This window comes from Podarcis filfolensis (assembly GCF_964270895.1).
Source record: "Podarcis filfolensis genome assembly, chromosome: 17".
Taxonomy (NCBI): domain Eukaryota; kingdom Metazoa; phylum Chordata; class Lepidosauria; order Squamata; family Lacertidae; genus Podarcis; species Podarcis filfolensis.
The window spans coordinates 28,518,706-28,545,468 of record NC_139621.1 but is presented as its reverse complement, the minus strand read 5'-3'; the positions used below and the strand labels follow the sequence as shown (position 1 = coordinate 28,545,468).

General features: G+C 43.0%; 2 long non-coding RNA genes across 2 annotated transcripts in view; both read right to left on the bottom strand.

Moving 5' to 3' along the window:
• LOC310753146 overlaps nt 1-26,763 on the bottom strand; it is a 218,317-nt gene that overhangs the window by 31,324 nt on the left and 160,230 nt on the right. The gene's annotated exons all lie outside the window — the stretch shown is intronic.
• Nucleotides 9,141-17,026, bottom strand: LOC310753147. The gene is made up of 3 exons (XR_014543231.1): nt 16,602-17,026; nt 15,651-15,843; nt 9,141-9,518 (listed from the first exon to the last, which is right to left on the bottom strand). It is a non-coding gene; the product is annotated as an uncharacterized lncRNA (long non-coding RNA).

The following is a 26,763-nucleotide window of genomic DNA, read 5'->3' as shown; positions in this document are numbered from 1 at the left end:
CAAGCGAAGAATGAATTGGTTCGCTTCAGTGTCGTTAAAACGACATCCGAATCAGACTCTCCAAGTGCCCCTGTTTTCCAGGGACAGTCCCAGATTTTCAAAAACCATCCCCATTTCTGATTTGATCTCCGAATGTCTAGTACTTTTTTTGTAACCGACCACCATTTAGCGGCAGCAGAGTGGGAAATGGATCTCCTACCTGTCACCATTTCTAATTCCTAAGCTGCGTCTCTATATCTGAGTGGCTGTTGTTGAAAGCAATTAAACTACACTGTTACTGGATGTGATAATAATGATGATGATGATGATAATAATAATAATAATAATAATAATAATAATAATAATAATAATAATAATTTATTTATACCCCGCCCATCTGGCTGAGTTTCCCCAGCCACTCTGGGTGGCTCCCAATCGAGTGTTAAAAACAATACAGCATTAAATATTAAAAACTTCCCTAAACAGGGCTGCCTTCAGATGTCTTTTAAAGATAGGATAGCTGCTTATTTCCTTCACATCTGATGGGAGAGCATTTCACAGGGCAGGCACCACTACTGAGAAGGCCCTCTGCCTGGTTCCCTGTAACCTCACTTCTCGCAATGAGGGAACCTCCAGAAGGCCCTCGGCGCTGGATCTCAGTGTCTGGGCTGAACGATGTGGGTGGAGATGCTCCTTCAAGTATACAAGACCGAGGCCATTTAGGGTTTTAAAGGTCAGCACCAACACTTTGAATTGTGCTCGGAAACATACTGGGAGCCAATGCAGTCTCTCAGGACCGGTGTTATATGGTCTTCCCTATACTATAGTGATGGCTTGCAAATATGAATGGGGAATCAGTGGTCCAATAGCCCATTAGACTTTTCAAGTCACCTCTAACTTCATCCTTTCCAGTGGAGTTTGTGCCTACATTCAGATGCAAGTCTTTAAAGCCACAAACCAGGCAGAGATTTAGAACCCTGAAGAGCTGATCTAAGTCTCTTCCTCATATTTACTTCTCATTGTTCCTATTGGGAGGGGAAATTGTGTTGTAAAAAGGCAAAAGGAAACAGAAAGCTACAAAATGGACAGAAGAGTATAAGACTGCTCCTCTGCCCTGCCATTGGATATGATGGTTCAGTCTAAGATACAGACCCTCCAAGTGTCCCTGTTTTCCAGGGACAGTCCCAGATTTCAGAAACCATCCCCATTTCTGATTTGATCCCTGAATGTCCCGCTTTTCCTTACGATGTCTCTACTTTCACCAGAGAAGTGTTGGAGGGTATGCAATAGTAATCAGCCAAATGCCTGGTTGAAGAGAAACATTTTTACCTGGCTTCTCAATATATATGTGATGAAGTCACCAGGCGAGTCTCCCTGAGGAGAGCATTTCACAAATGGGGAGCCACCACAGAAAAGGCCTCTTCTCATGTTGCCACCCTCCAGAAGCATGAGGACGTCCCATTCCATAATGATGGTTTTATACCCCACATCTTACTGGGTTGCCCCAGCCACTTTGGCGGCCTCCAACATATATAAAAACATAATAAAACACTAAACATTAATAAAACTTCCCTATACAGGGTGGTCTTCAGATGGCTCGGGGGTTGGATAACTCCATTCCCTCCAACATTTCTCCAATGAAAATAGGGACATCCTAAAGAAAAGTGGAATATTCCGGGATCAAATCAGAAACCGCGATGGCTTCTCTAAATCAGGGATGTCCCAGGAAAATAGGGACACTTGGAGGGTCTGCCAGTGGATAGTTCTTTCCTGGCATTTTAATGGGTGAATCACGGGGAAACAGAAACAGGGATATGCAGAAAATATGGGAGAATGTTGACCAAATACATTTGTTATTCTGTCACACCACATCCACTGGTAATATAATAATGATGATGATGATGATAATTTATTATTTATACCCTGCCCATCTGGCTGGGCTTCCCCAGCCACTCTGGGCGGCTTGCAACAAAATATTAAAATACCGTAACATATCAAACATTAAAAGCTTCCCTAAACAGGGAATATTATCTAGTGTCTATAGATAAACTTGCTGTTGCTGTTGTTTTCAGTCCACAAAGACTGGATGCTTTAGCTGAGATTCTTGCATTGTAAGGGGTTAGACTAGATGATCCTTGGGTACCTTCCAACTCTACGTTTCTGTGATTTTAAGAATATGTAAGGGATGACTCCCTTACCCACTGGCGGAGGAAGAGGGGGGCGTGGGGAGCTCACCACCCCTGGCACTATGACCCCGGTGGGGTGCCATCGTGGCTGCCCCACCCCCATGCTGGGCACCACGCCCCCGCAAGCTGTGCACCATGCCCCCAGGATGTGCGCCACACCCCCAGGACACGTGCCACGCCCCCAGGATGCGCGCCAGCCACACCCCTGCCTGCTCTCCATCCCCAGTGCCGGAACATGAAGCTCCACCACTGCCCTTACCCCATTTGCATTGTGTTTCCTTTACATTCAAATGAACGGGGTGGAATAACTTAAGAGTAGCACATTTAATTATGTATTTAATTGCATAAAATTACAGCATGGCAGACAACAAGTCAAATGTTGTTGTTTTTGTCGGAAGTCAAACTGCAGTGGAATGGAAACAGCACTGCATGTGGTAACCACAGTTCAAAGTGGAAATCAAGGCCTTCTTCCACCCCTAGCATGGGAGCAGAATCCTAAAACAGGAGGTCCGCAGCCAATAATGCATACTTTGACTCTTAAATTCCTTCAGCAAATAGATGTACATAATACTCAGAGATTTGTCTATAATGCAAATATATAATGATTCAGATTTTTAAAAAGGCCATTTGTTAACTCAAGAATATGGTTATGATGGAAAAGTTAACAGAAAGGGTATGTGAAACTGTATTTGATTGCTTGTATTTGATTATATGTTGTTCTTATATTAAGCTAATAAAATATTCAAAAAAAATGGTTATAGGTTTTGTGCCAATTGTCATATTTATCTGCAGGCTTTACAACATTTCATGTTTACAGACGTTTATAGACAAGGAATTGTTGCAGTATTAGATTTTAGATGCTGCACCATAAAAGCCAAATAAGGAATATACTTCTGGGAAGGACAGATCATTTAGGCATTAAATTCATTTGTGGAAACATGGAGCTAATGAAATTGCTTACAAAACTTTATGAGGCCTTCAGGCTGGGTATTTTAAACCTCTTACTTTTGTAAGCTGCTACTTAGTATATCATCCGATTGGATTTGTGCTGTAAATTATTCCTATCTACAAGGTGTTCATTTGTAAACAGTCCGAGCCATTTACAAAACAAACAAAATGAAACCAAAAACAAAACCTCGATGTCAAAGGTCATGTTGAAAGTTATAAAGATATTACTTATTTCATGTCACTTGTGGTTAAATTGGTTTGATGATAATTGGGAGTCAACACCTGTATGATTTGAGTTGAAACACAACCTTAGGGAAAGGCTCTGCTGTGGGTGATATCCAACTGTGGCGTTCCATTTGTGCAGCAGACTTCCTCTTGTGCAAAACAGTGTTTCCTCTTCCTCCCCTCTTACTGTTCCCTCACTTCATGCCAAACCACAGTGCTGTTGGTTTTGAGAGACCCTCCACATCAGATTGGAGGGTTGTGAGGAGCTGTAGGGTGGAGTGGAAGAGGGATAATTCCACTGCAATGCCCTATGATTCCAAGTGCGTTCATATTTGAGTGAAAACAAGGAAATCCAGCTTTGTATGTGTAACAGTTTAGGATGCACAGGATTTCATCCATGTTTTCTATTATTCATATAGGACAAGGGTCAGCAACCTTTTTCAGCCGTGGGCTGGTCCACCGTCCCTCAGAGCATGTGGTGGGCCGGACTGTATGGGGGCGGGGATGAATGGATTCCTATGCCCCACAAATAACCCAGAGATGCATTTTAAATACAGTGGAACCTCGGGTTACAAACACTTCGGGTTACAGACTCCTCTAACCCGGAAGTAGTACCTTGGGTTAAGAACGTTACCTCAGGATGAGAACAGAAATGGCGCGGCGGCAGCGGGAGGCCCCATTAGCTAAAGTGGTACCTCAGGTTAAGAACAGTTTCAGATTAAGAACGGACCTCTGGAACAAATTAAGTTCGTAACCAGAGGTACCACTGTAAAACGACACATTCTACTCATGTCAAAACACGCTGATTCCCGGACCGTCCGCGGGCTGGATTGAGAAGGCGATTGGGCTGCATCTGGCCCCTGGGCCTTAGTTTGCCTACTCCTGATATAGGAGGTGGGGTACGTACGTGTAGGTTAACTTGCTTGAAAAGCCTCTGTTCAGTGAGTTTACCTATTAACCCCACTTTTTTTAAAAAAAGAAGAAGAAGCATTGAGCAGGGTCAGTCATGAGCAGGGAGTGAGAAATGTCTCATCTGAGGAATGTTGGAGGGTAATGCCATCAGACTGCAACCTGCTTTATTCACTCACCTTTTCTAGATGTTTAAAGGCTTCTATACAGTCTACTTTTTAAAGCTATGGGTAATATCCAATGCAGTAGTTCCTGCTAGCACAAGAATTTTTCTGAGTGTGCAGCTGAACTCCCCCTTTCTCTCTTCTCCCTGTGTGTTCCCTGTGCCTTCCTCAAATCTGCTGGGGAGAGTTTGGGGTACATAGGGGGAAGAACTACTTTGTTGGATTCCCCCTCCTAAATCTGAACAAGAGTTTCTTTTCTTAAATTGCAGAATACATCACAGTTTCATAGCATGACCCCCACCCACCCTCTGTCCTTTATCAACTGTAAGATGTTTTTTAAAAAAAAACACACACACACACAATTTTTATTTCATTGACTTGAGTGGCCTGCAGAGTTGCCCACAGTGTGGTTTTAGTTCCTTTATTATTGAGCTACAAGAATGGCTCTACAATTAAGATGTGTGCCTTTTTTTCAATATCACAAATCTTAAAATTCTATTCACTATTAAATAAAAACTATTTATCCAATCAGCATGAATTTGGCACATAGAGCCTGCTTAAGGATGGGTATAATCATACTTTGGGATGTAATCTGATGAAAAATTGCTAAATTGTGTTTAAGACAAGTTTGCTTTCAACTAGTGCTGGGCTGAAATGTCTACACCCCATGTTTTGGGGACACTGTCAGAAACAGGGGACAAGGCATGTTCTGTGCAATTTCAGAGTGGAGGGGGTTATCATTGTCATAGGATTTCCCCCTGCTGTTCTTCAAACAAACAAACAAACAAACAAACAAACAAACAAACAAACAACTTTGCCACAGTTACAAGTGGTGTTGGAGATGCAATCACCAGCCCATTAGCATTCCATCCCTAAGAACAGCCCAATAGACACAATACTATGTCACAACGTAATATCCTTCCTGGGGGAATTGTTCTGAAGAAAAATAAGATGACTTCTCCTATTGGGGCAAAAACAAGAGTAACAAGACATTCATTTAAAAAAACCAAACCAAACCAAACAAACAAAAAAAAAACCTGAGGTAAAATGTACAAACTGCTTTTAATGTCGTCAGCAGTTAAAGTACCAATATTAACCATTGTAGACTGACTGTGATGTTAAGTTTTTGCATTCTTGCGAATCTCAGTGAATTCCCTATTCAAGAATCAGGAACATTGTAGGATACTGCCCCCTCAGACCGAGAGAAGAGTTAATGAATTTACACATTCACCAGAGCACCCAAACACATGGAAATGTTAAGATACCTGAATCAACTACCCACATTAGGGTGTTTTGCCAAATACCCCAAACCTTCCTGTTTAGGTGTTTGTCATGTTGGAGAGTTGCAAAGTAAGAACGTAAGAGGTTGGTGAATCAAACTAAAGGCCAGCATCTTATTCACCCTGTGGCCTCTCAGATGCCCATCAGAAACCTCCAAACACGGCTTTGGAACACATGTGTGTTTCAACCAAAGGGCCAACGATCTTCCCTACTGTCTTCATTTGCAAAAGTAGCAGTTACAACAGAGTGCTGGTTATTAAAATGAAACTACAGTGGTACCTCAGGTTAAGTACTTAATTCGTTCCAGAGGTCCGTACTTAACCTGAAACTGCTCTTAACCTGAACCACCACTTTAGCTAATGGGGGTCTCCTGCTGCTGCCGCGCTGCCGGAGCATGATTTCTGTTCTCATTCTGAAGCAAAGTTCTTAACCTGAAGCACTATTTCTGGGTTAGCAGAGTCTGTAACCTGAAGTGCATGTAACCTGAAGCGTATGTAAACCGAGGTACCACTGTATTGTTGAATGTCATGTGCCAGGTTCATAAGTTTGTTGGTAAGACTGACTTTGGCATGAGTGAATTCTTAAATGATATTATAATTTGCATGGCCCTTCACTTCTGGTATTGCAGCTCCTGGTGTATTTTGAAAAAAGGGTGTACTACATAAACAACATGTAACTGAGACATAGAGCAGCTGCGGAAGCCAGCACATGGAGTTCTTCTTGTCCGAGATTGCAAACATGATTAGAACAAGTATTATTATTAGAGAGGGGGAAAGGAGATTAGGTGGCATGAATGGCCTTGAATGAGAAAGCACATTTCATCAGTGACCTCCCGCTGTGATTCATACATTTATTACTCTTGTTTTGAAATTTAAATGAACCCACTGTTTTATTTTCAGAGGTGCTCCGAATCTAAAACTCCAATTGAAGTTGATATAAGCGATGGAGTTTCAACACAGCTGAAAATGAAAGGATGATAATAATGATAATAATCATCCCTTGAAAGTTTCTGGAATTGTGCTGAGAAACAAATCTCCCAAGCGACTTCAGCCATCCTTTGCGCCGACTGTCTTACAAATAAAACAAAACTGGGTGCCATTTTGCCATGGGAGGAGAGAGAGTGATGAATGCATGATGCAAATGTAACAACACAAAACTAGTAGCTTTTAGCCATTCCTTTGCATGTTATTCTACCCATGAAGCCTTTGACTTCATATCATAGGTAAAGGTAAAGGGACCCCTGACCATTAGGTCCAGTCGTGACCGAGTCTGGGGTTGCGGCGCTCATCTCGCTTTATTGGCCGAGGGAGCCGGCGTACAGCTTCCGGGTCATGTGGCCAGCATGACTAAGCCGCTTCTGGCAAACCAGAGCAGCGCACGGAAGCGCCGTTTACCTTCCCACTGGAGCGGTACATATTTATCTACTTGCACTTTGACGTGCTTTCAAACTGCTAAGTTGGCAGGAGCAGGGACCGAGCAACGGGAGCTCACTCCATCGCGGGGATGCGAACTGCCGACCTTCTGATTGGCAAGTCCTAGGCTCTGTGGTTTAACCCACAGCGCCACCCATGTCCCAATCATAGAATTGTAGAGTTGGAAGGAACCACAAGGATCATCGAGTCCAACTCCTAGCCTCCTACCATTGCAGGAATGTTTAGTCCAATGTGGGGCTTAAAACCATGACACTGAGATTAAGAGTCTAATGCTATACCAGCTGTGCTGGTTTAGAGTCACTATGCATCTCAGAGAGAGCTATCCTAACTATAGAAAGCTAATGTAACTGTCACTGCCATAAATTTGTCAGCTTAAGTTTGCCTCATTCCAGACTCTGTTTAGGAGGAATGTGGAGAAATTTGACTTGCACCACACTTTTTGCTGGCTAATTTCCTCCAGGTTGCTAGGTCACACAGCTGAGCTAGAAGAGGAAGAGGAAGAGGAAGAAGAAGAAGAGGAGGAGGAGGAGGAGGAGGAGGAGGAGGAGGAGGAGGAGTTTGGACTTGATATCCCACCTTTCACTCCCCTTAAGGAGTCTCAAAGTGGCTAACAATCTCCTTTCCCTTCCTCCCCCACAACAAACACTCTGTGAGGTGAGTGAGGCTGAGACCCTTCAGAGAACTGTGACTAGCCCAAGGTCACCCAGCAGCTGCATGTGGAGGAGTGGGGAAGCGAACCCTGTTCACCAGATTTGGAGTCCACCACTCTTAACCACCACACCATGCTGGGTTTAGAATAGGTGTAAGTCTGTCCTTGCCCTGTCCTCCCCCTGCTACTACTGGCCTGCGAGCGCTCCAGTTGGAGAACGCCTTTACCAAAGGTGTCATGGGCTTTGAAGACCCTCAAACTCAGAACGCAAGGGAGAAATGTGCTAAAAGGAAGGCACACCTGGCAAATCAACTCTCACCCGGGAACCAATGCCCTCACTGTGGAATGACGTGTCGGTCCAGAATTGGCCTCCACAGTCGCTTACAGACTCATTGTTAAAACCATGTTTATGGAAGACAATCTTACTCGGCTACGAGTGGTCGCCAAAGAAGAAGAACTACCCCCAGAAAAACCATTTGAAAACAGGTTGCTGGACAAAATGAACCCTGGATGCCCAGTCCATTCGGGTTGGTGAGATGCTGCTCCATCAACCCCAGCCTGCTCCTTCCTTCCAGAGGGTAGCACTGCCTTTCAGTTTCCTCCTCCATAGGATCCATAGGGAAGATGATGGGAGCAAAACTAGAATTAGTTGACTCTGCCTCCTCCTCCTGTTGATCATTTGCTGACTTTCGCCCTATTAGTCCCAATGGGCACCAGCCACCATTGATTCCTCTTATGTTCATCAAAGGATACATGACACTGAGATGATACAGGGAAAGAGAAGCAGGTAGCTATGGAGAGGAGAATCAGATGAATATAGGAGCTTAGGAAAAGTGGAAGAGGCAGTGGGATGAGGGGAAATGAGAACAGGGAAGAAAGGTCAACCATGGGAGCTGGGGACTTAGTATGAAATGCAGGAGACACTTGTTGAGAGAAGAGGGAATAGTCTAGCTCAGGGACAAGGAGCCTGTGGTCCTCCAGGTGTTGTTGGGTTCCAAGTCCCATTAGCCCCAGCCAGCATAGTCAGTGATTGGGAGTTGTACTCAAGAAACACCTGGAGGGGTACAGGCTCCCCACCCCTGTCCCAGAGATAGGAGAGGGTGTGTATTGTCAGGGGACTTAGAAGGCAGTAGACTGGGGGATAGAGGCCAAGAAGAGTGGGAAATCTCACACGGGTCCTAGGGAGAAGTGGAACTGTGTGCTATCGATGTAAGACATTTATGTGGAAGTGTTTAGGCTGGCTCCGTATACTCAACCAATTCATTGACAGGGGAGGCAGGAGGGCCAGAATCAAAGGTTCAGGAAAGAGGTCACACTATTGATTTGAAATAACCAGCCCAAATATTACGTAGCTACTGGTCTCAATAGTCTGGATCAGTGTCAGCATCATCTTGAAGCATCGATCTTCCCTGCCGGGAAGTTTTATAACCTGTTTCCAAAGGCGATGTCTGAAGAGCAGTCAAATTATTTTCAGAATAAGCGAGCAAAGCTTTTAGATGCAACTCTGAAGCTAGGTGCTCCTCGTGCTTCTGCAGTGGACATGGCAGTCCACATGGCAGTTTTCTCCCCAGGTCAGTGTCAGTCTTCAAGGAGATGGGTGGTGGTGGTGGTTATTGATGATGTGAAGAGAACCACAGTATAGACTCCAGTGGGTCTTCCTGAGGCTTATCAGAATTCTTATCCTGCAGGAATTCCCACATCACCTGTGCATTGTGGACTCCCAACCTGAGTGGGATACCCTTGGCTAGATTTGTGGACACACAAAATAACAGAGGAAATTAAAAAGCATAGCAGGACCATCCTATGATCAGTACGAACATTCAGTTACAAATGGTTGTAGCAGAGATTGGTGTGGATTAAAATGCATTTTCCCAAAGAATTGTCAGATGAGCCTTGTATCGTGTGCGTGCCATTTACATTTTGATTTTACCAATTCATTAGATGGAATGAACTTTCCACGAACTCTTTTCTCAAAGTTGTGCAGAGTTGTATTAAAACAAAACACAGACACACACACACGTATAAATTGCAACTGAAAAAGGAGGAGAGATTGCTTTTCTCCTCCCAGGCCTTTAAAAAAAAAGAAAAAAGAAACATTCGACATTCCTCCACTTTGGATAACTTTTTATCATTTCAAGCTGGCTGCAACAATCTGGAAATCCTTACATCCTAATTCTTTGAGAGCCTGTATAATAGATGTTTCCAGTTCAGGAAGAGACATAAGATTAGCAAATGTGTCATGAGCAGTAGGTTACTTTCCCTCCACCCCATCATGTATAAACTGATTAAATGATCTCTATACAAGCCATCAACCTAGGGGGAAGGGGTGTGATGGCTGGATAGGAAATTCCACGCGTAATCTTCTCTGTTCGAATTTTATTTTTCAACACTTTGCATGAAATGAAGGTCTAGATTTCCTGGGTCCCAGAAATCCATTAGGTAGAACAGATGATACTGTTCAAAGTTATTTCACGTGCTCTGTCTAAATCAGTGTTTCCCAAACTTGGGTGTTTGACTGTTGCTGGACTGCAACTCCCATCATTCCTTGCTAGCAGGACCAGTGGTCAGGGATGATGGGAGCTGTAGTCCAACAACAGCTGGAGACCCATGTTTGGGAAACGCTGGTCTAAATAATCTTTACAGCAACTTTTTAAGGTATGCCAGTGTTGCTGTTATTTTTGCTAATGATTATTGTTGTTGTTAAAAGTATTATTAGCAGCATTTGCACATTTAGAACTGGATGTTCTAAATGGCTTCGTGAACATTGTCTCAAAACCAAGCCAGATCCTTTGCTAAATGCATGGCTGCTGCATGTAACATCTAGTAGAACTTATCTGCATCTTGATACTTAGCAGGGATAACAACATGCAGGGATAACAATATGCAGGACATCTTGAGGTCAGAGCATGGGTAAGTTCTTCCAGATGTTATGGAAGGGAACAGAATATGCAGCTGCCATTTTTGTTGGTAGCTGCACATTTAGAGTAACATCTGACTTAGTAAGCAGGTAGGTGGATCTTTTTCTCATATGTGGTGGGCTTGCAAGAAAGCGAGGGCATTTTGGGAAATGACACATGTTAAGATAAAAAGATGGTTAAAATGAGTGTATATATATGTGTGTGTGTGTGTGTGTGTGTATATGCATATATATATATATATATATATATATATATATAAAATTAACAGTAGAATTAGCTGGCAAAATCAAGAGAAGCTAATGATGAGTGTTTTATGGAAGAATGGATGCCTTTTTCAGACTATTTAAAGAAATATTATAGTGCGATGAACTCGCGAGCAACAGAATTAGTTAGATTTTAATATTGTGGTTATGATTTGATAGATAGAAGGTAGGGAGCAGCAGGAGGAAAGAAACAACTCCATAGGAAAAGCGGTGGAAAAGTAGACAAAAATAAGAGAAAAGATGAAATTGTCTTTTGATTGCATATGTTAAAAACGTTGAAACTTAATAAAATATAATTGGGGAAAAAATAGAGTGGCATCTGAACTGACCCGCTGTAATCCCTACAAGGACCCTTTCAGATGGCATTATTATCGAATATGTATTCGAGTACATAGCCGAGGCAAGTTTTGAACCAGGAAATTCGTGACTGGAAGCTCAGTCTCTGAGCCACCACGTTCTGCTACTATGCTGCAGTATATGTGGGTATTAAACGAGGGCATTGTCACCATCCATTGTCACTGTGGATGGGGTTGAATGAGATGGGGGGAGAGACTTACTGAGTACAGAGTCGGAAAGCTTTGATTTGAGTTTCAGGTGATCAAACCAATATACTTAAGGTACAGAGGTCATTTACAGTTGCAAGCACACAATAAGGGCTCAAACCAAGGGATGTTTGCTTGTCTTATGAAATGTTGTGCATTTGGCATACACGCTGGGGATTTGTTCCATTTTAGCAAACCTGGCAGAACCTCGCTGTGACCTAAATAAGAATACCTTGCTCTATATATAAAGCCTGCATCAGGATGTTTCCTGATTTATTCATGAACGGTTTGCTTTACAAAGGCATCTGGAGCCTTTATAATCTCCAAACACATGATACATATAGCTTGCCTCCTCTGTTGGCATTTGCACAAATTGCTTTGAAATATGGTTATAATATATGAAAGCACACTGAAGCTAATTTAAATACATGATGCTGGCATAAATTGGTTAAAAGCGTAAATGAGACCGAACATACACATTTTTTTCCTCGCTGCTGCTGCAGAGACAAGGTTACATTCCTGAGTGAATAAATGATGGAGGGGGTTTGCAAACTTAACCTGTTAAGTGGATAAAATCTACCTGTAATAATTGGGAATATATCGGAGGGAGACTTTCAGGTGATGTAAACTGTCAGAGATCTCTCGGGTCTAATGGGGTTTTCACCTTCCCAGTTCTTTGCCTTTATAATATTTCATTAGCTCATTCAGGTGTGGAGATCTACCTTGCTTTAATTTGATCATGGTGTCCTTCATTTCTTGCGCTCTTTAACCCCTACCTATGAAGAAAGAGAGTATAAATTAATCCTTAATGGTTAATTCATACACCCTTCATATAGTATCTGTAATGGTGCATTTTCTCTAATATCTTCTGCAATTTCTTGCTGCAATATTTTTAACTGTGGAGCAGATGGGAACTGGTTGCTTGCAAGGAAGCTTTATTTTGGAGGTTTGGACGAAATTGGTTTAATTTACAATAGAATGAAAAGTGACATTTGTAAAGATGGTAAGAGTGAAATGCCAGGATCCATTATACTGATAATTCTACAAATGTGCCGGCATTCTCCTTTGGTGAGTTAATGCTCAAAACCCATCAACATTAACTTGCTAAGCCCATTGCAGCTTAATGGCAAATTTCCAGATCTCGACTCTGCCAAACATCTCCCTTGTAATAAATGAGGAGGAGGAGGAGAGAGAGAGAGAACATATTGTATTTCAAGTAAATTCCACTAGTTTGGGTTAACACTGAACCACCAAGGTTCTCCTAATGTGGGTTCTGAAGTAGCCGCTGTTGAATGGCCTCAGAGTCAAAGGTAGCCATCTGGAGGCAAGCAAGCAGGCATGCGTGGCAGTGCCAAAGCAGTTCAAACTGTGTCTGAGAGAGGAGTCGCTCATACGCAAGGGGCCTGACCAGGGCTGGATTTAGGTTTGATGAGGCCCTAAGCTGCTGAAGGTAATGGGGCCCTTGATATGGGGGAATGACATAAGTACCAATCAATGTGAACTTCCAGGTTAGGGGAGATTCTATGAAGTTTCTCAGAAAGGCCTGGTGGGACTCCCTGAATTTCATTTTCCCCCTATTCTTGGTGTTGTCTAGAGGAATAAAGCTTCATCCATGCAAATCTGGCATTAATTGTAGCAAACAAGATGATAGCAGGCTTCCATTAGGAAGTGGCGTGGCAACTGGTGGCCACATAGATTATGTGGTGCCAATGATGATAATATTTTTTAAAAGCTGGGTGATATTTAACATTAGTGGGCCTAATTTGACCTATAAGTACTTCCTGGAAAGTTATTATAGAAACAATTTATCCTGGATTTTTTCTTTTTGCAGCCCCCTTTATCCCCTGCCTGATTTCTCCTGTGATTTTAATTTGATCACTGTTGTTGATACATTTATTTATTTTTTATAATTGGGGTCCCCCTCCCATGTTTTTAGCTGTTCTTATTTCCTCTGTAAGCCACCTTGAGTTCCTGTCAGTGAAGAAGATGGGGCATAAATAATTATATATTAATAAAAATAAGAAAAATGAGCTGGGGAGTGAGAAGGGCAGAACCCTCCGTGTGCCCCCCCCCCCGCACCGCTTTTTACCAATTGCTTTCCTTCTAGCTGTCTAGAAATCCCAATACTTGGAGCTTCATTGAGGACTATCTTGTCAGGAGGACAGACTGTGGAGAGGTGTGGTGAGAAGATTTTGCAGTCCTCCTTGTGTACCATTCTAAAACAGTCCCTGTTATGTACTGAAGTTCTCACCCTTGGCCAGCAGGGGGATACTGTAGATAGTTTTCACTCAGGTCCACATATGCAAATAAGGGATTGAAAGTGACGTTCAGTGATTGGATAGTTACAGAAAATGGTTACTGTTGCGTTCTAGTGGAGCTCTATATAAGCAGGCTGGCTGAACCCTTCAGTTCAGTTCTGTTCTGGCCTGTGAATAAACAAGAGCTGTTTGAATAATCACTGTGTCGTCTGATATGTTCACCCACAACTTAACAGTCCCCACCCACTTCCCGGATGCTGTAAACACAGGGATCTGTTTCCATCATGTCTGGCCGGGCCTTAAATCAGCCTCATTCCATGGTGATTTAAATCACTCCCTGATGAGGGCACAGTTACACCTGGAGATCCCATCACTAAGTTCAGCAGTTCCAGCCATTACGACATGGGAGGTACTTTGTAATATCTTCCTACATTCCATCAGCCTTTTATGGGCAGTCTTGCCCCTCTGGTTAGTATGCCAGTTAATGCTGATTGATGGTGATGGCGTGTTTTCTCTTGCCTTCCGAGGAGCGTGGCTTCACCGTCGCTGAACTGACACTGAACTCCCTCTTCTCCTCACGCCTGAGAACCTGGAGCCAGATGTTACCAGGGCAAAGAATGCGAGATGAATAGAGGAGGCAGCATAATGACAAGATGCTTTCAAGTTCTTTTGAGTTTCTAAGGGGGGGATTAGGGGCTCCCCTGGCGCTCTCATATAAGGAGAGGCTCTGATAGCTGCCTTGGCAAAATCTGCCAGGGACCATGCAATTACATATATTTTTTTTCCGTTTAATTCTGACTCTGATTGGGGCTGGGGGCTGGAATGACTGGTAGGGGGGAATGGATATGGTGAAAAGAGGTTCTCTCTTTCCTCCTGACATAATGAGGGTCTCAGGATTTAAGGCTGAATGGGAGTTTTGTCACCAGAACCAGAAGGCTCGGATGCAGGGAAGTAAAACCTGCAGCCGCCCCCCCCCCCACGCCAAAATACATCTCCCTCCATCCCTGACCATTTGCTATGCTGGCTGGGGGCTGATGGGAACGGGAGTCTACCAACGTCCACAAAAATATCCGTTCCAACAGTATTTTGTTTATTTAATGATACGTTAGGTAGCTTCATTTTCCAAAGTGGATTACAGACTTCCAACGATGAAATAATAAAACCACGAATAAAGCAAATGCAGTATTTTAAGTAAAATAAAATAATAACAATGCAAATTTTAAAAACAACTCGGCCAATTTAAAAAATAAAAATCCAGAAAAAATTACATCATTTATACTATGCTTTGTAAGGTGTAAACCTAATGTGTCATGTGTGAATGCTAGAAACATGTTTTGAAGCATGGCATAAAAGCTGTCCCAAAAAGTTTCTGTAGCAAAAAGCATGCTTTTTTTAATTATTATTTTAAAAAAGAAAAAAAAGATGAGGGCATCATCTTTGAAGACACATTTTTCTTTCTTTGTAAGAGGGGAGGGAATTACTCTTTTTACTGCCCCCTGCAGCTTTTTAGAAGTACTGCAGTTCCCAGTCTCTCTTGGGGAAATGAGTGGCTGTTAAACCACTCTGAGAACTGGAGCCCTATGAGAGGAACAGAGGTCTCCTAAAAACTCTCAGTACCCTTAACAAACTACAGTTACCAGAATTCCCATGGCTGTTCAAAGCAGTACGATACTGCTTTAAATGCATAGTGCAGACGGGGCCATCTATAGGGTTGTGCTGCATTGATTAATCAATTAAATATTGTGAAGCCACTTAAAACCCATCAAACTTTTGATGTAATTTTTTTATATAAAATTATCTCTTCAAGGCATATTTCAAAGGCATTAGAAATCCAGAAAACCTAAAAGGTAAATTTGTCCCCTTTTAAATGTGTTTAAAATTCTACTTCATCTAACCTTGTCGTATGTTGGTGCAATAACTCATGTGTGCTTCCTTGTTGATCCATATCCTTCATTCCATATTGCTGGTATCTCAGATTTTCAGACTAGGTGCTCACACAAACAGCAGATGACGTAGAAAATCTGTTTCTGGATTATTCTACTTCAGATTTCATGTATGGGGGAGAGTTTATATTGTTGAATGCTTTCCCTGTTGGAATATTAAGGATAGTAATATAATAATAATAATAATAATAAGAAGAAGAAGAAGAAGAAGAAGAAGGAGAAGAAGAAGAAGAAGAAGAAGAAGAAGAAGGAGAAGAAGAAGAAGAAGAAGAAGAAGAAGAAGAAGAAGAAGAAGAAGAAGAAGAAGAAGTTTTTATTTGTACCCCGCCCATCTGGCTGGGTTTCCCCAGCCACTCTGGGCAGCTTCCACAAAGACCAAAAATACACTAAGATGTCATACATTAAAAACTTCCCTGAACAGGGCTGCCTTAAGATGTCTTCTGAATGTCAGGTAGTTGTTTATCTCTTTGACATCTGATGGGAGGGCATTCCACAGGGCAGGCGCCACTACCGAGAAGGCCCTCTGCTTGGTTCCCTGTAGCTTTGCTTCTCTCAATGAGTGAACCGCCAGAAGGCCCTCAGCGCTGGACCTCAGCATCCGGGCAGAACGATGGGGGTGGAGACGCTCCTTCAGGTATACTGGGCTGAGGTCGTTTAGGGTAGGAGGAGAGGATATATTGATTAAATATTATCCTTCCTTCACTCACACTCATGAGTTATGTAGCAGAGCAGATTCCCCTCAATACAGCAGGAAGCTAGTTTGCAGATTCCTTTGAATCTCTTTAGTTAAGCAATCCAGTCTGGCTTGATCAGACTGGATTATTCCTGGTGTCCCCTTTGATCCCTCTTAAAAGAATAAAGACCCAAGAGTCTTTCCTTAAAAGTAACAAGAAGTTTACTCACATTCAGTTCACGGTATGATCCCTGAGGGCAGACTTTATCTTGCAGTTACAGAACATAGTGTGAGTTCATCCCTTATGTGGATGGAGCCCATGTGCTGCTGGCTGAGAGCCAGCAGACAGCAAAATACATTAAGAGAACAGCATCAAGAGAACAAAATGGCTGCAGGAGAGCAGCATGGCCTCAAGAGAGAGATGGCTGTGTGACTCGGCTCTTTTATGGAGTCAGCCAGGGTCACACCCATCTGCCTGGTCGCATGCAGGGGGAGGACGCCTCAGACCAGTGGAACAGGAAGTTATAGTGGCTGGAGTAACATCCCCCTGCCTGTGTCCACTCTAGGGAAACAAGGAATGTTGTATTTGACTGCTCCAATGGATTACATCCCACATTCCCATGGGGGAAGGTGCGGGAGATCCCTTCACATGGAAACCCTGCTTGATATTGAGAGGTCTTTCCTTTGCTATAATTCTGTATGTACAGATAATGCCCCCCACTCCCCAGTCAACAAAACTGTTGACATTCCATCTAAAGTGCTACGGCCCGCATCAATTTAACCACTACATCTGCTTCTTGTTGGAACTGGGTGTACATTTGCTATGGGGTACACAACGTTAGCAGGATGCCAAAGTGAGCATAGGACATCGTATCTCCTAGTCCTGATAGTTCTGAAAGAGCTTCTGTGGGTCGTCCATTTTCCCAAGCATCAGCTGAAACCAGAAGCTCCAAACGCTGTAACTCTATCTGCCCTGGAACTCAAGAGAGTTCATTGTGCAAGCAGAACTGAAGGCCTAAAAGCAGCAGAGGAACAGCAGGTGTTGTGCTGACATCCCTTCAGAGGAATCTGATTACCAGTTTGGTTGCTTCTCTCCCCCACCCCCACCCCGCTCCGTCTACTTGATAGGGTAGTTTGGGGAAGATGAGAGTGATGGTGCAATTTTAACTGGAGTACTGACAGAAATCAGGTGTCTTCATTTTGCAACAAGAAGCATTAACCCATCACAGGAGTTTCTCGCTGCTAGAAGATACTGCTCTCAAACATTTTCCACATTTGATTCTTGTGTGCCTTTTAAGAACCTGCACATCTGAAGCACCAAAAAGAGGAGCCTTTGGAAGGGACACACACACACAGAGAGAGAGAGAGAGAGAGGAGAAGTTATCTGGGTTGGAAGAGAGCAGTATATGTGTAGAAGGGATTAAGAATGCAGACAATGATCAGAATTCATCGCTCAGCAGGACTAGGTCTACGTTAGTGCAGGGAGAAGTAATGGCAACAGCCTACAGAGCTATTATTGTTAGAAGAGTAAAATGTTAAATGGGAAACGAGGTGTTGCCTGTTCACAAAGTTTATTTTGAATCGTCACAATGTGTTGAAAGTTTGTATTGACACAACAAAGTAGCACTAGGTTGGAACTGCTGTTGCCAGTTCATTTTGTTTTAGTACATATGCAAACACTGAAATAAAATGCATAATTAACGTTCGGAATGTGGCAACAGCTTTTTCTTTCTGTTTATTTTTTAAAACTTTGACAAATTTGTGGAGAGCATTCCTACCAATGTTTACTAGTGGTGACTAGGGGTATAGGATACATTTAATTCAGTACATGTTTAAAGCCAAATCTAGCAAATCTGTACTTTCCAAAACAATATGCGGAATTTTGAGATGCAGTTCTCCAACCAAGCAATGATTACAAAAATGTATATGCTGGGAAAACACATGCATAAAAATTAAGACACTAGTGAACATAACATACAAACATGAATTATATTAAGTGAAACTGCTTGCAAAAAAAATTGTATGGTGGTCAAAACTGCATATAAAAATGTGTCTATTTGGAGAAATTTGCAGTGAAGTGCTGATAAATTTTCAAGAGTGTTTTTTAACATAGTTACAAGATGTGGGGAGCTGAATTTAACTTTGGGGAAAATGTGAAACTGAGAAATCTGAAATTGACAGATCCTTCAAACCCTAGTGGTGACAAAAGGGGGGGCTTGCAACAAAATGTTGCAGTATTTCTTCACCTTCTAATAGCAGTCCTGTTCAGTGTTTCAGACAGAAACCTCATCCATTCCCCTTCCCCAACTTGTTTTCTGTTTTTCCCTTTCCAACTGACACATTGTTACGTGGCTACTAAGCATACTCAATTGTTTGTAGGAGAATTGTCCCATTAGGTTTTGGGTTTGTTATTTTAAGGGGTTGGGGTTGTGTCTTTTGTTGTTGTTGTGCTTGTTCAAACCTCAGAGTTTCTCCGAGCACACTGATACCTCCCTCTTGTTTTTCAGTGGCCCTGTTTTGACTCTAGTCCTGACTCCACTATTGGAGGGAGCAACAGATAAATAGAACCTGAAGTTCAGAAGTGATGGGAACAAAACTGATGGGGATGGATGGGGTCCCCTTTTGTGCGCAAGCTTACAAAAGAAGCAGGCTGTCGGATGTTGGTCTCTTTGATCCTGCAAGGCAATTATAATGTTCTTGAACTACTGTTGGCTTTCTTCCAGCCATTATTCACTCAACATCGCAGGTGTGGTAAGAGTCCAGCAAAAGCTGCCCTACTGGATTCTTCTATGTGCATAGACTGGCTTCAGGGACTCAGGAACTCAGGAAGCTGTTTATGCAGAGTGAGACCATGGCTCAGTATTATTTATGCTGGCTCTCTGTGGTTTCAGATAGGAGACATTCCCAGCCTTGCTGGGCGATGCTGGGAATTGAACCAGGGACATTCTTCACGCAACACAGATGCTCTACAGTTGAGCTATGGCCTTTCCCATAAAGGAAGTGAGTTTCTATAGCATTGTTCAGCCAAAGGAGCCCTAAGACCACTGGTGGTGAAAATGGTCTCAAAATGTTAATAAAAACACTGGGGAGGAACCAACTGAGTTTGGTTTCTGGGCAATTGTCTACCTCCACCTAAAAGGAAAGGTTGTGGAGCTTCTCTGCAAACATGAAATCCAAAGAGAGAATTTTGATGGGGAAAGGGGAGGAATCTGGGAAAGCCAGGAGAAGCAGCATAGAGGCTTTGCTTGGAAAGAAACGTCCTTCTCTTGAGCTGAAGAATGCAAACAGGAAGAAGCTAATAGTCTTTTGGAGTGTGTGCAGCTGCATGTGAGTCTGAAGACGTTGAATGCTCTGCCGGCAGTTATTCAGTCTGCACCTTACAATAGAGGAGAAACACTTGCTTTGACACTGCATTTGATAACTGTTTTGTAGCCTGAGTGGAGATCTTTTCATTTACTGGGAAAAGGAAGGCAGCTGTGGCTGTCTTCAGCTAAACTTGCTATTCTGTATGTGATGGTATTCATTTTCTTTCCAAAAGGGGGTGGGGGAAGAAAGGAAATGCAGGTGGCTTTTGGTTATTAACTAGAAAAGCTTAATCCAGTCCAGAATATCTCAAGCAGCTTCCTACAAATGAATCTGTGGCATTTACTGTGATATACTAATGCTTCTTTGTGTGTTGCTCGGTATTGTTTGAAACTCTTAAGATGGCTCCTTGGAAACAGGAGATTCATATCTGATATGTCACTCTCCTCTTCTATGAGTAGGAAAGTTTGGGAAGGGGAAAAAACAGAGGGTGAGAATTATAACAATATCTTCTAATTCAGGTGTCAATCAGCCATTACTCCAGGTACAAAATTATGCACACTCAAATTATGCAAATTGAGAAGATAATTCCTTCTAAATTGCCTTTTCAAACAGGTTGCCTCTGTGTTTCGATTTGGATGGCTTTAAATGACCTCACCCTAGTTTTCTCCAATTGTTCCTGATTAGCAATTGACCTTCTGCTGGCTCCTTTCTTCAATCTGATGCAACGAGGGCCCCTCTTTTTTTCCATTAGAGTAAAGGTTCTGTTTCAGATAGGCTTGCCGAAACAAGTCTTTTCAGTCCTCCATTTGCAAGGATTTTATTAACACATTTTTGAGCCTGCTTGAGATTCTGCTTGAGGCTGAAAAAATCTATATTTCTTGCTGGCCTATCATTTTAACATCTGTTACTGAGAGGACTGCAAAATTCAGGGTACTGACACTCAACTAGCTTGACTAAAGACTGTGTAATTGTGTGTGTGTGTTTTTTTCCCCTTCTCCATAATTGTGCATAAAGAGAGAGAGGACTGGATTTCCTTTAGTATTTGGAAGAAGCGTTATTACTTTTTTTCCAGATTAATTAATCCTGAATGAATGCTCAATGCTTGTCTGCATTTACAATCAATACAGTGGATTAGAATTGTCATTCCAAACCTCAGGGCATATTCTCAAGGTCATTCATTTCTGATGCAATTCCTATAAGCACTCGCCCAAGAGTAAGTCCTGTTGAATTCAATGGGGTATATTTTTGTGTAGATACATACAGAATATTGCATCTGTAGACCGCTTAACCCTTAACTGCTCCAATCCAGTACATAGATACACCATTGGCTTAATAAGAGTTGCGTGCAAGATCCTTTGTTATCACTATTAATATTACACTTTTGTTCACAGAACAGGGCTCCAAAAGTTCCATGCTTATGAAACGTTTTCATGGGAATGTTTTTATAGCCTCATACTTGCCCGTTTTTACCTGTTCAAGGGTGCACTACCTAATTTTTGAGAATGTGTCATTCTGTTTCCTATCAAATTTGTGCCTAATATCAAAACATACTTATTGCTTGCTTTGCTGCGTCTAAAAGTGACACTGCAGGAATTGGCTGCATGCCATTGGCTCAGGTCACATATAATGATAAACAGTTTTTAAAAAATAGCTTATAGGAAATAGAATAGTTGGATGAAGTATATATTTAGCTGAAAGAGAACTGGAAGTCTTCTTATCTTTATCTACTTTCTCTCTCTCTCTTTTCCCATCTTCTTTTCTCTTTCCCTCCCCTTTCCCCCCTTTTTTGTTCCCGTTCCTTTCTGGATTAGACATAGCTCAGTTGCTTAGTGCATGGGGCTGATCATGCCAAGATTGCTGGTTTGATCAGTCTATGGGGCAGCTGCATATTCCTGCATTGAAGGGTTGGACTTTATGATCCTCAGGGTCTCTGCCAACTCTATTCTATGAATAGATTTTATAAGTACCTCTATTATTCTGATGTATTTTTTTTTAAAAAAAAATTACTTTGTATTGGGTATGAACTTTTGTACATCTTTTGATAAGTATAAATAAAAATAGTTTACGGGGGGGGGGGTCATTTTCAAATCCAATACAGCCAAGTTACATTATCTTTGGGTAACATAATTTTGGGCTGCGAATGTGGCAAACCCAGAAGTGTAAACTTCTCGGTTTCACCGCATGCACACATGCGCAGAAGCCCTATGCATGCTTCACACATGCACATAAGTGCTCTATCGTGGTATGCACAGAAGCGGCGCCTCTAGATATGGACTTTTCGGGGTAAGTACGGACCCCCGGGACAAATTAAGTTCGTATCCGGAGGGTCTACTGTATATAGATACTGGCTGGGATTTTAAATCTCCCTTTAGAAGGCTTGTTGAAAGTCTTCAACAGGCACCAAAAAGAATAGAGCAGGCACCTGTATGATATGTAATGGGGGGAAATCCTAAAAGTTAGGGGCCACCACCATAAAGATACTTCCAGTTATGCCAAAGAGAAGTGAAGCAGAAGCGACAAGGCCATATGTACCTTGATCCCGCTGCTTGATCCCGATAAGCTGTTGAACATGGGTTATCATTAGATGCGAGCAAGTTCGTTGACTTGCTTAGTTTTAATTTCTAAGAAGAGTTTGAAGAAGAGTTTGGATTTGATATCCCGCTTTATCACTACCCGAAGGAGTCTCAAAGCGGCTAACATTCTCCTTTCCCTTCCTCCCCCACAACAAACACTCTGTGAGGTGAGTGGGGCTGAGAGACTTCAAAGAAGTGTGACTAGCCCAAGGTCACCCAGCAGCTGCATGTGGAGGAGCAGGGACGCGACCCCAGTTCCCCAGATTACTAGTCTACCATTCTTAACCACTACACCACACTGGCTCTAAGAGAAGCAGAAAGCCTCTGCTCCATAGGCCCATCCGAAAGCTGCAAAAAGTTTTGCGGCAGAAAAAGGGAAAGTTCAAGTAGGGAGAAGGTGTAAGCAAAGATGTGTGCTGTGCCAACTATAGGGGAAGTCAGTGAAGAAGACAGAACAGACACACCGGGAGAGACAGGGCTGTGCAACACCTTGATAAGAGAAAGGAACTAGCTGCCGTTGAATTTGCCTGCAAGCCTAAAGCTGCCACATCATAGTTCTCACCCAACTTTTTTGTCTCCTCAACACCTTTCAGTGCTGCTATTCTCTTCTTCTCCTGACATGGCGGAAGGTGGAAATAAAGTTTTGTGTAGTAGTTAGTCACGGTGTTGAAAGGTTTCCTCCATGTGGTCTGTCACTTGGGGGAACTGCAGACCTAGATCTCAGCCCATTGCTATACTTCACCAAGCAAAGCCCTGTGCACAAGAAACAGATCACCGCTGCAGCAGCTGCATAGAGGTTGGTTCTTACATTAGAATAAGGTTACCAGATTTTTTTCAAAGAATCCGGGGACACTTCTTTTTTTTTGAAAGGAGAAAAAAAGTTATTAAAAAAGTTTTGTTTTTTTAAAAAAGAAGTAATATCTTCTCTTCTGTGGGCAGTTGGCCAGGTGGCTGGGCGCTCTCACTCCCGGCTCAATTTGGGTTGCAGGGGTGTGTGCCAGCGGTTCCCCCAGTTGACGTGCCGGGCATCCCCAGTTCACCCTTGGCAGTGGCAGCAGCAATCTCAGCAGCCCGGAGCCAGCCTCATAGTGCAGTTGGCTCTAGCTGGCTTCAGGAGCTGCTCGCTGCCGTGGCGCCCGCCATTTTGCCTCGCCGGAAGTCCCCATATGATGTATCTTGTGCCGTTGAACCACTCACACAACATCCATTCCCTACTAATAAATCTACAACACTTAAAATATAAATCCGGGGACATTAAATGAAATCCGGGGACATTCTGGGGGCAGATTTTGTCTGGGGACAGATTTGTAAATCTGGGAACTGTCCCCGGGAAACGGGGACATCTGATAACCATACATTAGATCTCTGCTTTCGAACAAAGCTCTGTTATCAGATGTGCAATGTATTTAGAACTTCTTGCCTAATTTGGGCAGGTTACTCCTGTAATCTGGACCTGCACAACTTGTGAACCACCCAACCAAATGCCTATCACCAGACAATTATTAGAAACCCCTTCCTTGTCCCCACCCAGTTTTCGCACTGAGCCTAAAAGTCAAGGACTATCCACTCCTGACCTTATTTTCTGAATCTTGGTGCTAAACACCACCATCTGAGGAGCAAGCATGGCTTCGTAGTGGCATGAACTCTGTGCTAATTAAAGTATTGGCTGTTCTGAACTTCTATAAAACAGAGGAGGGGCAATTCTAAAGAGCAGCGCAGGTGGAAAAAGGTGTTCAATTTCACCCTCCCCAACCTCTTCCTCCATTCATTTTTCTTGTGGTAGAAATTCATTTGGCCTCTGAGCCCAACAAGGGGGGAAATGGCTTGTGATGATGTGAAATGGAGGCAGATGTAGATAAGCTTTTTATTGTACTAGCCAATTGCCATGACAAAGCCATACAGACCCTATCAGAGAAAGAACTCTCTTTAAATCTGTATATCTTATCTATCTCTAAAATCTATATAAAAACAGAACCTCTGTCTAAATCAGAATCATAAAATCCAGTCACATGCGTAAATTAGATGTCTCCACACAGCATACAGTATTTTTATTTAGACCTCTGAATCTCCCTTACAGTTTACCACAGTTTTATCCATGTTCTGCTTCCTAATCTTTTTGCCGCCAGCGCAAAGAGGGCCGCATTATGGGTCACTGGGGAATTAATGTCACTGAGCAGCTATAGGCCCCTCTTCACCAGGGAGTGATGGCTGGGCATGAAGGCAGGTAACCATCTCCTGCCCAGCCATGTTGCTCTTTAAATTGCCCCCCTTCAGCGGCGGAGCTAGTCGCTTGGACAGCTGGAGTGGCGCACATGCTGTGCACCTGGGGGTGGGGCGAGCCACCCAGGGGGGCAATCGGCGTGGCAACTGGTGCCCATTGGGGGCGATCAGCATGGCAATTGACACCCATTGGGGCGATCGGTACAGTGATCGGCGCCCATTGGGTGCGATCGGCGTGGTGATAGTCGCCATGGGGGGATTTTGTTATCCCCCTAAAGTATGACACCTAGGGCAGACCACCTCACTGCCCCCCTTCCTATGCCCCTGCCCCCTTTGTTGTTGTTTAGTCGTTTAGTCATGTCTGACTCTTTGTGACCCCATGGACCAAAGCACGCCAGGCACTCCTGTCTTCCACTGCCTCCCACAGTTTGGTCAAACTCATGCTCGTAGCATCAAGAACACTGTCCAACCACCTCGTCCTTTGTCGTCCCCTTCTCCTTGTGCCCTCCATCTTTCCCAACATCAGGGTTTTTTCCAGGGAGTCTTCTCTTCTCATGAGGTGGCCAAAGTATTGGAGCCTCAGCTTCAGGATCTGTCCTTCCAGTGAGCACTCAGGACTGATTTCCTTCAGAATGGATAGGTTTGATCTTCTTGCAGTCCATGGGACTCTCAAGAGTCTCCTCCAGCACCATAATTCAAAAGCATCAATTCTTCGGCGATCAGCCTTACTTACTTTATAGGAATTTGGCCACATTAGAGTTCTGATGTATGGGCCGGCTGACATCACCTCTAGCTTGCCCTGAGGATGAGATGAGAACCTTGGAATTGTTAGCTTATTCATGTTTCCTAGAGGCAACTTCCATCCCTCAGTAATGAAATGAATAAAGTTGGGGTTGAACTCTTCAGATATGGTTTGTTTCATACCTCTTGTGTTAATGGAAGGGACCTGTTGAAATGAATCTGTACTGTCAAGGTGTTTGGATGAAATTCTGCACTCTTCTGAGTTAAAGAACACAGCTGAGTTTCGTTATGAATTAACCTACCCTTGAAAACTATATGACAAAGATCTACAAGACACAAGCTTTGTGCAGAGCATTCTCATGACTAATATTGCTGTTTAACATCATATTTATTCATCAGCACACATGGAGGCAAGCTTCAAAATGGGTAGGACTCTTGAGAAAGCCTGCATTTTGGATCTTAAAAAGTAAAATAGAGAAAACGTAGTAAGCTCAAAATTCATTCCCAAATGTTTGTTTGCAGGTTAGTCGAAATCTGATCAACATCCAGATATGGTCCCAGGTACTTGGATTCTTCAGGTTGTGGAAATCCTATGTGGACTGTGAACGGGTCCATTATGACCTTTTCAGACTAGGTGCATGGGCAACAAAGTGGAAGATAAGTTTCAGTTCAAGGAAATACAAAATGTGGATACACACTAACCCACTTGCAGCTCAAAAATGTAGATTTTCTCAATCCAGAATTGTTGCTGCTCATCCTCCACATTCTGCTTTCAATCTAGATTATGGATTCTTCCATCCATGGGGGGGGGCAGGTACTTGACATGTGTTTAATAACTGTCCCCTTGATTAGATTATCTGACCTTTTCCTGCCTGCACATGGCCCAGGTGATTGAAGAAGGGAGCGGTGATTGCAATCTTGGTCTATGCCCACCCACAATGTAATTGGAAAGGTGTGGATAACCACCCCCCATGGCCAGGGTCACCTACTTCTGTTTTCAAATGGACACACTGTGCAGCAAAGCTGAATCAGTCTGCAACAAGCTTTTATTTTTTGGAGGAAATGAGTTTCTCAAGGAACGCTTTTCGGGGGCACAGAAAATATGCAATAGACCTAGACTGTGTGAGGGCAACATAGAAAAAAACAAGCACCCAGTCTCCATTGAGCCTAGAATAAAATGTGTGTATGTAGCCTGAGACCAAAAGTTTTACCTTTACATATTCAAATCCCAGTAGTGATGTATGGAATTGAGAGCTGGACCATAAAGAAGGCTGATCGCCGAAGAATGGATGCTTTTGAATTATGGTGTTGGAGGAGACTCTTGAGAGTCCCATGGACTGCAAGAAGATCAAACCTCTCCATTCTTAAGGAAATCAGCCCTGAGTGCTCACTGGAAGGACAGATCGTGACACTGAGGCTCCAATACTTTGGCCACCTCATGAGAAGAGAAGTCTCCCTGGAAAAGAACCTGATGTTGGGGAAAATGGAGGGCACAAGGAGAAGGGGACGACAGAGGACGAGATGGTTGGATAGGGTTCTCGAAGCTACTGCG